Below are 14,093 nucleotides of genomic sequence, written 5' to 3' on the forward strand. Positions count from 1 at the left end.
ACAATCAAATTAATGACTTCCCAGGCTTCAGGATGCCTTTTTACACTCTATAAATGTGGAAATTTACATTGGAAACGTTTGGTTTAGCTGTTAATGAAGTTTCGTTTTTTTAGTGCTGAAAATTCATTGTCTGCTGGCGCTGTACACTTTTTCTAAGTGTTGCAATATCTCATGAAGGAAATACTGGACAATCAAATTAATGACTTTCCAGGCTTCATGATGCCTTTCTACACTATATAAAGGTGGAAATTTACATTGGAAACGTTTGGTTTAGCTGTTATAAAAGTTTGTTTTTTTAGTGCTGTAAATGCATTTTCAGCTCGCGCTGTACACATTTGCTATGAGAGGCATTATCTCATAAGGGAAATATTGGACAATCAAATTAATGACTGCCCAGGCTTCAGGATGTCTTTTTACACTATATAAAGGTGGAAATTTACATTGGAAACGTTTGGTTTAGCTGTTATAAAAGTTTGGTTTTTTAGTGCTGAAAATGCATTTTCAGCTCGCACTGTACACATTTGCTATGTGAGGCATTATCTCATAAGGGAAATACTGGACAATCAAATTAATGACTTCCCAGGCTTCAGGATGCCTTTTTACACTCTATAAATGTGGAAATTTACATTGGAAACGTTTGGTTTAGCTGTTAATGAAGTTTCGTTTTTTTAGTGCTGAAAATTCATTGTCTGCTGGCGCTGTACACTTTTTCTAAGTGTTGCAATTTCTCATGAAGGAAATACTGGACAATCAATTTAATGACTTTCCAGGCTTCAGGATGCCTTTCTACACTATATAAAGGTGGAAATTTACATTGGAAACGTTTGGTTTAGCTGTTATAAAAGTTTGGTTTTTTAGTGCTGTATATGCATTTTCAGCTCGCGCTGTACACATTTGCTATGAGAGGCATTATCTCATAAGGGAAATATTGGACAATCAAATTAATGACTGCCCAGGCTTCAGGATGTCTTTTTACACTATATAAAGGTGGAAATTTACATTGGAAACGTTTAGTTTAGCTGTTAATGAAGTTTCGTTTTTTTAGTGCTGAAAATTCATTGTCTGCTGGCGCTGTACACTTTTTCTAAGTGTTGCAATATCTCATGAAGGAAATACTGGACAATCAAATTAATGACTTTCCAGGCTTCAGGATGCCTTTCTACACTATATAAAGGTGGAAATGTACATTGGAAACGTTTGGTTTTGCTGTTATAAAAGTTTGGTTTTTTAGTGCTGTAAATGCATTTTCAGCTCGCGCTGTACACATTTGCTATGAGAGGCATTATCTCATAAGGGAAATATTGGACAATCAAATGAATGACTGCCCAGGCTTCAGGATGTCTTTTTACACTATATAAAGGTGGAAATTTACATTGGAAACGTTTGGTTTAGCTGTTATAAAAGTTTGGTTTTTTAGTGCTGAAAATGCATTTTCAGCTCGCACTGTACACATTTGCTATGTGAGGCATTATCTCATAAGGGAAATACTGGACAATCAAATTAATGACTTCCCAGGCTTCAGGATGCCTTTTTACACTCTATAAATGTGGAAATTTACATTGGAAACGTTTGGTTTAGCTGTTAATGAAGTTTCGTTTTTTAGTGCTGAAAATTCATTGTCTGCTGGCGCTGTACACTTTTTCTAAGTGTTGCAATATCTCATGAAGGAAATACTGGACAATCAAATTAATGACTTTCCAGGCTTCAGGATGCCTTTTTACACTATATAAAGGTGGAAATTTACATTGGAAACGTTTGGTTTAGCTGTTATAAAAGTTTGTTTTTTTTGTGCTGTAAATGCATTTTCAGCTCGCGCTGTACACATTTGCTATGAGAGGCATTATCTCATAAGGGAAATATTGGACAATCAAATTAATGACTGCCCAGGCTTCAGGATGTCTTTTTACACTATATAAAGGTGGAAATTTACATTGGAAACGTTTGGTTTAGGTGTTATAAAAGTTTGGTTTTTTAGTGCTGAAAATGCATTTTCAGCTCGCACTGTACACATTTGCTATGTGAGGCATTATCTCATAAGGGAAATACTGGACAATCAAATTAATGACTTCCCAGGCTTCAGGATGCCTTTTTACACTCTATAAATGTGGAAATTTACATTGGAAACGTTTGGTTTAGCTGTTAATGAAGTTTCGTTTTTTTATTGCTGAAAATTCATTGTCTGCTGGCGCTGTACACTTTTTCTAAGTTTTGCAATATCTCATGTAGGAAATACTGGACAATCAAATTAATGACTTTCCAGGCTTCAGGATGCCTTTCTACACTTTATAAAGGTGGAAATTTACATTGGAAACGTTTGGTTTAGCTGTTATAAAAGTTTGGTTTTTTAGTGCTGTAAATGCATTTTCAGCTCGCGCTGTACACATTTGCTATGAGAGGCATTATCTCATAAGGGAAATATTGGACAATCAAATTAATGACTGCCCAGGCTTCAGGATGTCTTTTTACACTATATAAAGGTGGAAATTTACATTGGAAACGTTTGGTTTAGCTGTTATAAAAGTTTGGTTTTTTAGTGCTGAAAATGCATTTTCAGCTCGCACTGTACACATTTGCTATGTGAGGCATTATCTCATAAGGGAAATACTGGACAATCAAATTAATGACTTCCCAGGCTTCAGGATGCCTTTTTACACTCTATAAATGTGGAAATTTACATTGGAAACGTTTGGTTTAGCTGTTAATGAAGTTTCGTTTTTTTAGTGCTGAAAATTCATTGTCTGCTGGCGCTGTACACTTTTTCTAAGTGTTGCAATTTCTCATGAAGGAAATACTGGACAATCAATTTAATGACTTTCCAGGCTTCAGGATGCCTTTCTACACTATATAAAGGTGGAAATTTACATTGGAAACGTTTGGTTTAGCTGTTATAAAAGTTTGGTTTTTTAGTGCTGTATATGCATTTTCAGCTCGCGCTGTACACATTTGCTATGAGAGGCATTATCTCATAATGGAAATATTGGACAATCAAATTAATGACTGCCCAGGCTTCAGGATGTCTTTTTACACTATATAAAGGTGGAAATTTACATTGGAAACGTTTAGTTTAGCTGTTAATGAAGTTTCGTTTTTTTAGTGCTGAAAATTCATTGTCTGCTGGCGCTGTACACTTTTTCTAAGTGTTGCAATATCTCATGAAGGAAATACTGGACAATCAAATTAATGACTTTCCAGGCTTCAGGATGCCTTTCTACACTATATAAAGGTGGAAATGTACATTGGAAACGTTTGGTTTAGCTGTTATAAAAGTTTGGTTTTTTAGTGCTGTAAATGCATTTTCAGCTCGCGCTGTACACATTTGCTATGAGAGGCATTATCTCATAAGGGAAATATTGGACAATCAAATGAATGACTGCCCAGGCTTCAGGATGTCTTTTTACACTATATAAAGGTGGAAATTTACATTGGAAACGTTTGGTTTAGCTGTTATAAAAGTTTGGTTTTTTAGTGCTGAAAATGCATTTTCAGCTCGCACTGTACACATTTGCTATGTGAGGCATTATCTCATAAGGGAAATACTGGACAATCAAATTAATGACTTCCCAGGCTTCAGGATGCCTTTTTACACTCTATAAATGTGGAAATTTACATTGGAAACGTTTGGTTTAGCTGTTAATGAAGTTTCGTTTTTTAGTGCTGAAAATTCATTGTCTGCTGGCGCTGTACACTTTTTCTAAGTGTTGCAATATCTCATGAAGGAAATACTGGACAATCAAATTAATGACTTTCCAGGCTTCAGGATGCCTTTTTACACTATATAAAGGTGGAAATTTACATTGGAAACGTTTGGTTTAGCTGTAATAAAAGTTTGGTTTTTTAGTCCTGTAAATGCATTTTCAGCTCGCGCTGTACACATTTGCTATGAGAGGCATTATCTCATAAGGGAAATATTGGACAATCAAATTAATGACTGCCCAGGCTTCAGGATGTCTTTTTACACTATATAAAGGTGGAAATTTACATTGGAAACGTTTGGTTTAGCTGTTATAAAAGTATGGTTTTTTAGTGCTGAAAATGCATTTACAGCACGAAAAAAACAAACTTTTATAACAGCTAAACCAAACGTTTCCAATGTAAATTTCCACATTTATATAGTGTAAAAAGGCATCCTGAAGCCTGGGAAGTCATTAATTTGATTGTCCAGTATTTCCCTTATGAGATAATGCCTCACATAGCAAATGTGTACAGCGCGAGCTGAAAATGCATTTACAGCACTAAAAAAACAAACTTTTATAACAGCTAAACTAAACGTTTCCAATGTAAATTTCCACCTTTATATAGTGTAAAAAGACATCCTGAAGCCTGGGCAGTCATTAATTTGATTGTCCAATATTTCCCTTATGAGATAATGCCTCTCATAGAAAATGTGTACAGCGCGAGCTGAAAATGCATTTACAGCACTAAAAAACCAAACTTTTATAACAGCTAAACCAAACGTTTCCAATGTAAATTTCCACCTTTATATAGTGTAAAAAAAACATCCTGAAGCCTGGGCAGTCATTAATTTGATTGTCCAATATTTCCCTTATGAGATAATGCCTCTCATAGCAAATGTGTACAGCGCGAGCTGAAAATGCATTTACAGCACTAAAAAACCAAACTTTTATAACAGCTAAACCAAACGTTTCCAATGTAAATTTCCACCTTTATATAGTGTAGAAAGGCATCCTGAAGCCTGGAAAGTCATTAATTTGATTGTCCAGTATTTCCTACATGAGATATTGCAACACTTAGAAAAAGTGTACAACGCCAGCAGACAATGAATTTGCAGCACTAAAAAAACGAAACTTCATTTACAGCTAAACCAAACGTTTCCAATGTAAATTTCCACATTTATATAGTGTAAAAAGGCATCCTGAAGCCTGGGAAGTCATTAATTTGATTGTCCAGTATTTCCCTTATGAGATAATGCCTCACATAGCAAATGTGTACAGCGCGAGCTGAAAATGCATTTACAGCACTAAAAAAACAAACTTTTATAACAGCTAAACTAAACGTTTCCAATGTAAATTTTCACCTTTATATAGTGTAAAAAGACATCCTGAAGCCTGGGCAGTCATTAATTTGATTGTCCAATATTTCCCTTATGAGATAATGCCTCTCATAGCAAATGTGTACAGCGCGAGCTGAAAATGCATTTACAGCACTAAAAAACCAAACTTTTATAACAGCTAAACCAAACGTTTCCAATGTAAATTTCCACCTTTATATAGTGTAGAAAGGCATCCTGAAGCCTGGAAAGTCATTAATTTGATTGTCCAGTATTTCCTTCATGAGATATTGCAACACTTAGAAAAAGTGTACAGCGCCAGCAGACAATGAATTTGCAGCACTAAAAAAACGAAACTTCATTAACAGCTAAACCAAACGTTTCCAATGTAAATTTCCACCTTTATATAGTGTAAAAAGATATCCTGAAGCCTGGGCAGTCATTAATTTGATTGTCCAATATTTTCCTTATGAGATAATGCCTCTCATAGCAAATGTGTACAGCGCGAGCTGAAAATGCATTTACAGCACTAAAAAACCAAACTTTTATAACAGCTAAACCAAACGTTTCCAATGTAAATTTCCACAATTATATAGTGTAAAAAGGTCTCCTGAAGCCTGGGAAGTCATTAATTTGATTGTCCAGCATTTCCATTATGAGATAATGTCTCACATAGCAAATGTGTACAGCGCGAGCTGAAAATGCATTTACAGCACTAAAAAAACAAACTTTTATAACAGCTAAACCAAACGTTTACAATGTAAATTTCCACCTTTATATAGTGTAAAAAGGCATCCTGAAGCCTGGAAAGTCATTAATTTGATTGTCCAGTATTTCCTTCATGAGAAAATGCAACACTTAGAAAAAGTGTACAGCGCCAGCAGACAATGAATTTGCAGCACTAAAAAAACGAAACTTCATTAACAGCTAAACCAAACGTTTCCAATGTAAATTTCCACATTTATATAGTGTAAAAAGGCATCCTGAAGCCTGGGAAGTCATTAATTTGATTGTCCATTATTTCCCTTATGAGATAATGCCTCACATAGCAAATGTGTACAGCGCGAGCTGAAAATGCATTTACAGCACTAAAAAAACAAACTTTTATAACAGCTAAACTAAACGTTTCCAATGTAAATTTCCACCTCTATATAGTGTAAAAAGGTCTCCTGAAGCCTGGTAAGTCATTAATTTGATTGTCCAGTATTTCCCTTATGGGATAATGCCTCACATAGCAAATGTGTACAGCGCGAGCTGAAAATGCATTTACAGCACTAAAAAAACAAACGTTTATAACAGCTAAACCAAACGTTTCCAATGTAAATTTACACCTTTATATAGTGTAAAAAGGCATCCTGAAGCCTGGAAAGTCATTAATTTGATTGTCCAGTATTTCCTTCGTGAGATATTGCAACACTTAGAAAAAGTGTACAGCGACAGCAGACAATGAATTTGCAGCACTAAAAAAACGAAACTTCATTAACAGCTAAACCAAACGTTTCCAATGTAAATTTCCACATTTATATAGTGTAAAAAGGCATCCTGAAGCCTGGGAAGTCATTAATTTGATTGTCCAGTATTTCCTTCATGAGATATTGCAACACTTAGAAAAAGTGTACAGCGCCAGCAGACAATGAATTTGCAGCACTAAAAAAACGAAACTTCATTAACAGCTAAACCAAACGTTTCCAATGTAAATTTCCACATTTATATAGTGTAAAAAGGCATCCTGAAGCCTGGGAAGTCATTAATTTGATTGTCCAGTATTTCCCTTATGAGATAATGCCTCACATAGCAAATGTGTACAGCGCGAGCTGAAAATGCATTTACAGCACTAAAAAAACTAACTTTTATAACAGCTAAACTAAACGTTTCCAATGTAAATTTCCACCTTTATATAGTGTAAAAAAGACATCCTGAAGCCTGGGCAGTCATTAATTTGATTGTCCAATATTTCCCTTATGAGATAATGCCTCACATAGCATTTACAGCACTAAAAAACCAAACTTTTATAACAGCTAAACCAAACGTTTCCAATGTAAATTTCCACCTTTATATAGTGTAGAAAGGCATCCTGAAGCCTGGAAAGTCATTAATTTGATTGTCCAGTATTTCCTTCATGAGATATTGCAACACTTAGAAAAAGTGTACAGCGCCAGCAGACAATGAATTTTCAGCACTAAAAAAACGAAACTTCATTAACAGCTAAACCAAACGTTTCCAATGTAAATTTCCACATTTATATAGTGTAAAAAGGCATCCTGAACCCTGGGAAGTCATTAATTTGATTGTCCAGTATTTCCCTTATGAGATAATGCCTCACATAGCAAATGAGTACAGCGCGAGCTGAAAATGCATTTACAGCACTAAAAAACCAAACTTTTATAACAGCTAAACCAAACGTTTCCAATGAACATTTCCACCTTTATATAGTGTAAAAAGGCATCCTGAAGCCTGGGAAGTCATTAATTTGATTGTCCAGTATTTCCCTTATGAGATAATGCCTCACATAGCAAATGTGTACAGTGCGAGCTGAAAATGCATTTACAGCACTAAAAAAACAAACTTTTATAACAGCTAAACCAAACGTTTCCAATGTAAATTTCCACCTTTATATAGTGTAGAAAGGCATCCTGAAGCCTGGAAAGTCATTAATTTGATTGTCCAGTATTTCCTTCATGAGATATTGCAACACTTAGAAAAAGTGTACAGCGCCAGCAGACAATGAATTTGCAGCACTAAAAAAACGAAACTTCATTAACAGCTAAACCAAACGTTTCCAATGTAAATTTCCACATTTATATAGTGTAAAAAGGCATCCTGAAGCCTGGGAAGTCATTAATTTGATTGTCCAGTATTTCCTTCATGAGATATTGCAACACTTAGAAAATGTGTACAGCGCCAGCAGACAATGAATTTGCAGCACTAAAAAAACGAAACTTCATTAACAGCTAAACCAAACGTTTCCAATGTAAATTTCCACATTTATATAGTGTAAAAATGCATCCTGAAGCCTGGGAAGTCATTAATTTCTTTGTCCAGTATTTCCTTCATGAGATACAGCAACACTTAGAAAAAGTCTGTGTGACAGCCTGGAGAGACTGCTGACAGGAGGGAATAGACCCCACTGGGGCTGACATGGGCTAGCTACCCATGCTGGCAGTCTCTGACACTGTGTTCAGTTTGTTGGAGACACCCGCCAAGTGCTACAGAAAGTCTACAAAGAATGACACCCCTACAGCCTGCGAGAGCGGGGGCGCAAGATGGCTCAATGACTGACCACACGGTTACAGACCTAGGAACAAACATGACTACGAGCAAGAACACGGTGCATGAGACAATGGCAGCAGGACACTCACTTCAGGTCTGCACCTGTGGCTGGGCAAAAGTAACATCAGTTACAGGGTTGAAGATCCACCAAGGAAAGAAGCGGTGTTTGGGAAAGCCGAGTCAAGGGCCTCGCATTGACCAATACTTCTTACGAAGTAATGCGTCAAATCAGTCGAGTGAAGCACAGCGACGGGAAAAAACCCAAAGTTCGCAGAGCATCAGCCCCCCTGTCACTGAGGAGGGTATTATAAACACAGAATTGCAGGAGGTAGAACCCACTCAGCCACAAAGACCTCCCAAAGAGAACAAGATCAAAGGGCACAGACAGAGTGTGAGGTGGCCCAAAACTATTGAGAAGAGAGAGTGGGAAACCGTCAATAACGACCTGGTGAAAATGTTGGAGCAACAAGTGGGCACTGCAGAGAGAAAGCTGGAACACATCGGTGACATCATCTACCACTATGGAGAGGAGCGCTTTGGAGTGAACAGCTGGAAAACCACCAACAAAATACCACCACCAACCAAACCTAGGAGGCAACAAGAGATAGAGAGACTGATCAGGGAAAGAAGGGACCTGCGGAAACAGTGGAGAAAAGCCTCTGATCCAGAGAGAGAAGGTCTCATGCTGCTCCATGGGGACATCAAGCTCCGGTTGAAAACCTTACGAAGAGCAGAGAACTTGAGGAAACTTCGCAGGAAGAAGGAACACACAAGAACCCTGTTCTATAAAAATCCCTTCAAGTTTGTCAAAGATCTCTTCGCTAAGGACAAAAGCGGGTTCCTGCAAACTTCAAAGAAGGAACTTGAAGAGCACCTGGAAAAGGTCTACCAAGACACGAAAAGGCATGAACAGCTAGCCATCCCACATGATATCCCCCCCATTCGACCACCAGAGGTCAACATCGAGACCGGCCCTCCAAAATGGAAAGAAGTGGAGAACATGGTGGGCGTGCAAGATCAGGATCTGCACCAGGACCAAATGGAGTGTCATATAAGCTCTACAAGAACTCACCAGATGTCCTACGCTATCTTTGGAGGCTAATGAGAATCGTCTGGCAGAAGGGGATAATACCAAAGGCATGGCGAAGGGCTGGAGGTGTACTAATTCCAAAAGAGAAGGACGCAGATATCAGTCAATTTCGGCCAATCAGCCTTCTCAACGTTGAAGGGAAAATCTTTTTCAGCGTCTTGACACACACCACCTACCTGGAGAAAAAACGAGTACATTGACACATCCGTACAAAAGGCTGGAATTTCTGGATTCTCTGGCTGCTTGGAGCACACCAGTATGATCTGGCATCAGATTCAAGCAGCGAAGAAGAACAAAGGGGATCTTCATGTCATCTTTCTCGACCTAGCCAATGCCTTTGGTTCAGTTCCGCATAGCCTTCTCTGGGAGTCCTTCAACTTCTTCCGCGTTCCAACATCCATCACTACCTTGGTAAAATTCTACTTTGAAGACCTGCAGCTGTGCTTCACAACACCCGGCTTCAAAACATCATGGCAGCAAGTAGAAGTAGGCATCATGGCAGGTTGCACGATCTCACCCCTGGCCTTTACAATGGCCATGGAGGTCATCATCAGGGCCTCAAAATGGGTGGCGGGGTGAGCGAACCAGGAACGGGATCCGCCTTCCACCGTCCGAGTATATATGGACGACATGACCACTCTGACCACCACTGCAGCTTGCACCAGGCGGCTACTTGGTAAGCTGCAGGAAAACATCAGCTGGGCCCGGATGAAAATCAAGCCGAACAAGTCACGTAGCATCTCGATAATCAAGGGAGAGCTAAAAGACGTGAAGTTCTGCATTGGTGACGAACCAATACCAACGGTGGCAGAACAACCTGTCAAAAGCCTGGGCAGATGGTATGACTCAAGTCTTAAGGATAAAAACCAGGTGCAGCAGCTAAGACAGGATATCATCAACGACCTGAACAACATCAACAAGACTCCACTACCAGGGAAGCTCAAGCTCTGGTGTCTGCAATTTGGGCTTCTCCCTCTCGTGATGTGGCCACTCACTGTCTACGAGGTCCCACTAACAACTGTGGAGAAGATGGAGCGAGCCATCACAGTATATGTGAAACAGTGGCTTGGTGTCCCACGCTGTCTGAATAACATCAGCCTCTATGGTAAAGGAGTCCTCGAACTGCCCATCACAAGTCTCACTGAAGAATACAAGTGCTCTAAAGTGAGACTACAGATGACGCTGACGGACTCCAGAGACCGGACCATCAGTGAAACGGCACCACCCCTGTCAACTGCACGGAAATGGACACCATCCAGTGCAGTGCAGCATGCCACAGCAGCCCTGAGGCACAGCGATATTGTGGGACACGTCCAGAGGGGAAGAGGAGGCTTTGGCCTTACAGCAAGCAAACCAACTTGGTGTAAGGCCTCAACCGCAGAGAGGAAAAAAATGGTCGTGGAGGAGGTGCGCCGCCAGGAAGAGGCTGAAAGGTCTGCAAAGGCTGTCTCGCTTGCCAAGCAGGGACAGTGGATGAGGTGGGAAGGCCTGGAGAAAAGAAAGCTTGGCTGGAGGGATCTCTGGGAGATGGAAGCTAGCAACATCAGCTTCATCATCAGAGCTACCAATGACGTGCTGCCATCCCCAAAAAACCTCCACCAGTGGTATGGCGAAGATCCAACCTGTGCCCTCTGCCCAACACCAGCAACTCTCAAACACATCCTGACTGGTTGTAAGACCAGCCTCACACAAGGCCGCTATACCTGGAGGCACAACCAGGTCCTCAAGAGCTTGGCAGCAGTGCTTGAAAGCAGGAGAACTACCATCAACTCCTTGCCCTTAAGAGCCACCACTACCATTACAGCACCAAAATTTGTCCGAGAGGGACAGGAAAAGCCCAACCATCCTTTTCTCAAGCCAGAAGTTGGTCAGCTAACCAAGGCTCGGGATTGGAAGATGCTGGTCGATATAGGTCAGCAACTAATCTTCCCAGCAGAGATTGCAACCACCACCCTAAGGCCAGACTTAGTGCTGTGGTCCCATTCATTGAAGACTGTCTACATTGCAGAGCTCACAGTCCCGTGGGAAAATGCAGTTGAAGAGGCCTATGAGCGTAAGAAGTTGCGCTACACTGAACTGGCGGCGGACGCACAACAACGAGGGTGGAAAGCCAAGGTCTATCCCGTCGAAGTTGGATGCAGAGGGTTTCTGGCCTCATCAACCATCAAGCTGCTGAAAGACCTGGGAATCCATGGACAGGCTCTGCGGCACACAGTCAGATCGCTCTCTAAAGCGGCTGAAAGAAGCAGCCAGTGGATCTGGATGAAGAGGAAGGACCCCTACTGGGCTCATAGATCAGCAACATGACCCCCGTCCCCCCTCCCCATCCCACCACTAATCTGCGTCATCCCACTTGAGTACCCAGGGCAGAACCATCCACCACAGTTAATTGGGCATGGGACATAAGCGCGGGCGTGATCAACCGGCCGCTGGCCACCATCGATGAGGGTGTCTAGTGATAAAGGCCGAAACACCCAGTGATTTGATGGAACACTACTGACGATGTGTCCCAAATTGACATCTTTCCCATTCCAACCATGAGACACAACCCCCATGCCACTCTCCATAGCAAGCCTAACCTCATGAGAATACCATCTATCGGCACAATGGACAGTTTACCATCACGTCCATGTTTTTATGATTCTGCTATGTGAGGCATTATCTCATAAGGGAAATACTGGACAATCAAATTAATGACTGTCCAGGCTTCAGGATGTCTTTTTCCACGATATAAAGGTGGAATCTTTCATTGGAAACGTTTGGTTTAGCTGTTATAGAAGTTTGGGTTTTTATTGTGCTGCAAATGCATTTTCAGCTTGCGCTGTGCACATTTGCAAAGTGAGGCAATATCTCATAAGGGAAATACTGGACAATCAAATTAATGACTGTCCAGTCTTCAGTATGTCAGTTTACACTATATAAAGGAAGAAATTTACATTGGAAACGTTGAATTAAGCTGTTATAGAAATGTGGTAGTTTAGTACTGCAAATGCATTTTCAGCTCGCGCTGTACACATTTTCTAAGTGAAGCATTATCTCATGAGGGAAAGACTGGACAATCAAATTAATGACTGTCCAGTCTTCAGTATGTCAGTTTACACTATTGTTAGGTTGAAGATATATTTTATCCCATATTTTACTCTATTAGTATTGCAAAAGAATTGTTCCACAGTGTGACCTATGTTTGACCATATGGATGAGAAGACTTCAAGAGAAGCGGATGCCTGAAGACAGGATCAACGTCTACAACATCAAAGGAGGTGTGCCGAGACACACCTCTGAACCAAAAGGACTGAGACTTTAGTGCCAGAGCACTAAAAGGCATATCTGCCTTTTCAATCAGTAAATGACTGCCATTGATGTCTGTCTTTCCTCTTGTGTCTGAAATGTTTACATGTTCCTGCTGGTGCTCCCCCCTTCGTTCCTTAGTGCAAATACATTGTATTGTTTAGGGACTTCCCAAATAAAATAGAGGGCTCGGCGGAGTGTGCTCCAGAACGAAGTTGGAGATGTAACTGAGCACACCTCCGTTCGTTCTCCTCGCGAGTAAAAGATCAACTCTTGTCTTCCTTTCATTCATTTTGCCTTTGTTCAGTGAATGCTTAGGTGATTGAACCTGACATTATTTTGGTCCTTCGAGCGGGAAGCCAAGATACCTGAGGATTCCAGCGGGTGTGGTGAACTCCAGAAAGACCATGGCCATGGCAGGCTCACTAGAGAGAGCCTAAAAATCCTTTTCCAGGACTGGACCTCACCCCACCAGCTGGGATCTGACGGTTGACGGCGATCCAATGGAGGGAAGACAACAGTGGTGAGATATTTTTTTTTAGGGGGGAAGTGACTGACTGGAGGTCATTGCGCGTTAAGAATAAATAAATAAGTGTTCAGAATAAATAAATGAGCATTAAGAATAAATAAATAAAAATAAAACATAAAAAAGAAAAAAAAGCAAAGAAAGACATGAAGTAGAGATGAAATAAGAAAAGAGAAAGAAAGAAAGATAGAGAAAAGAGAAAGAAATTGTGTATAGATAAGAAATCCTGTGCATACTAGTCGATGGCAGGTCCATGAAGGACAGTGGAGTGAGAAATAAAAAAACCCTGTGAATACTAGTCAATGGCAGGTATATGACGGCGGAGTCCGAGAAATTCCGTGGAGAAAGTAGGACGGCGGAGTCTGTGTGTACACTTAAATTCCGTGTGTGAATGTTTGCGCAAACCGTATGTAAAGTGAGTGAACGGTGTGATTGGGGATTACAAATACCACTTGGTATTTTATCCGATGTAATACAGTAGGGTTGTACACAGCAGACTGGTGTGGATGCAAAGGCAATAATTCTCCACCTGAAAAGGTTGAATTGAGAATTACCACAACAGGAAATTTGAGTTGCTGTCCTACTGATGAGAAACCAGTTTTTCGAACACCTTAGGTGTTGACAAACTGGTCCAAATTTTCTAAAATGGGGATATTAGGTAGTAAAATAAAACCCAGGGATACGCTGCAGTGTAGAGATTGGAAGTTCATCGAAAAACAGGATCCTGATAAAACTCAGTATTTAGATACATGGATAACTGAACATGGCTTTAATGGTCAGTTAAATACACAAAAAATAGCCGCATTGCAGGGATCAATCATAGGAAAGACGAAAAAGACCCCAAAAAGATGAAGAAAAATGGCTTTGAGGAAACAGAATATTGGATGAGGGTAGCCTTAAAAAGAGAAGAG

This window comes from Idiotropiscis lumnitzeri, chromosome 17, assembly GCF_059441095.1.
Source record: "Idiotropiscis lumnitzeri isolate Australia: NSW breed Sydney's pygmy pipehorse chromosome 17, RoL_Ilum_1.0, whole genome shotgun sequence".
Taxonomy (NCBI): domain Eukaryota; kingdom Metazoa; phylum Chordata; class Actinopteri; order Syngnathiformes; family Syngnathidae; genus Idiotropiscis; species Idiotropiscis lumnitzeri.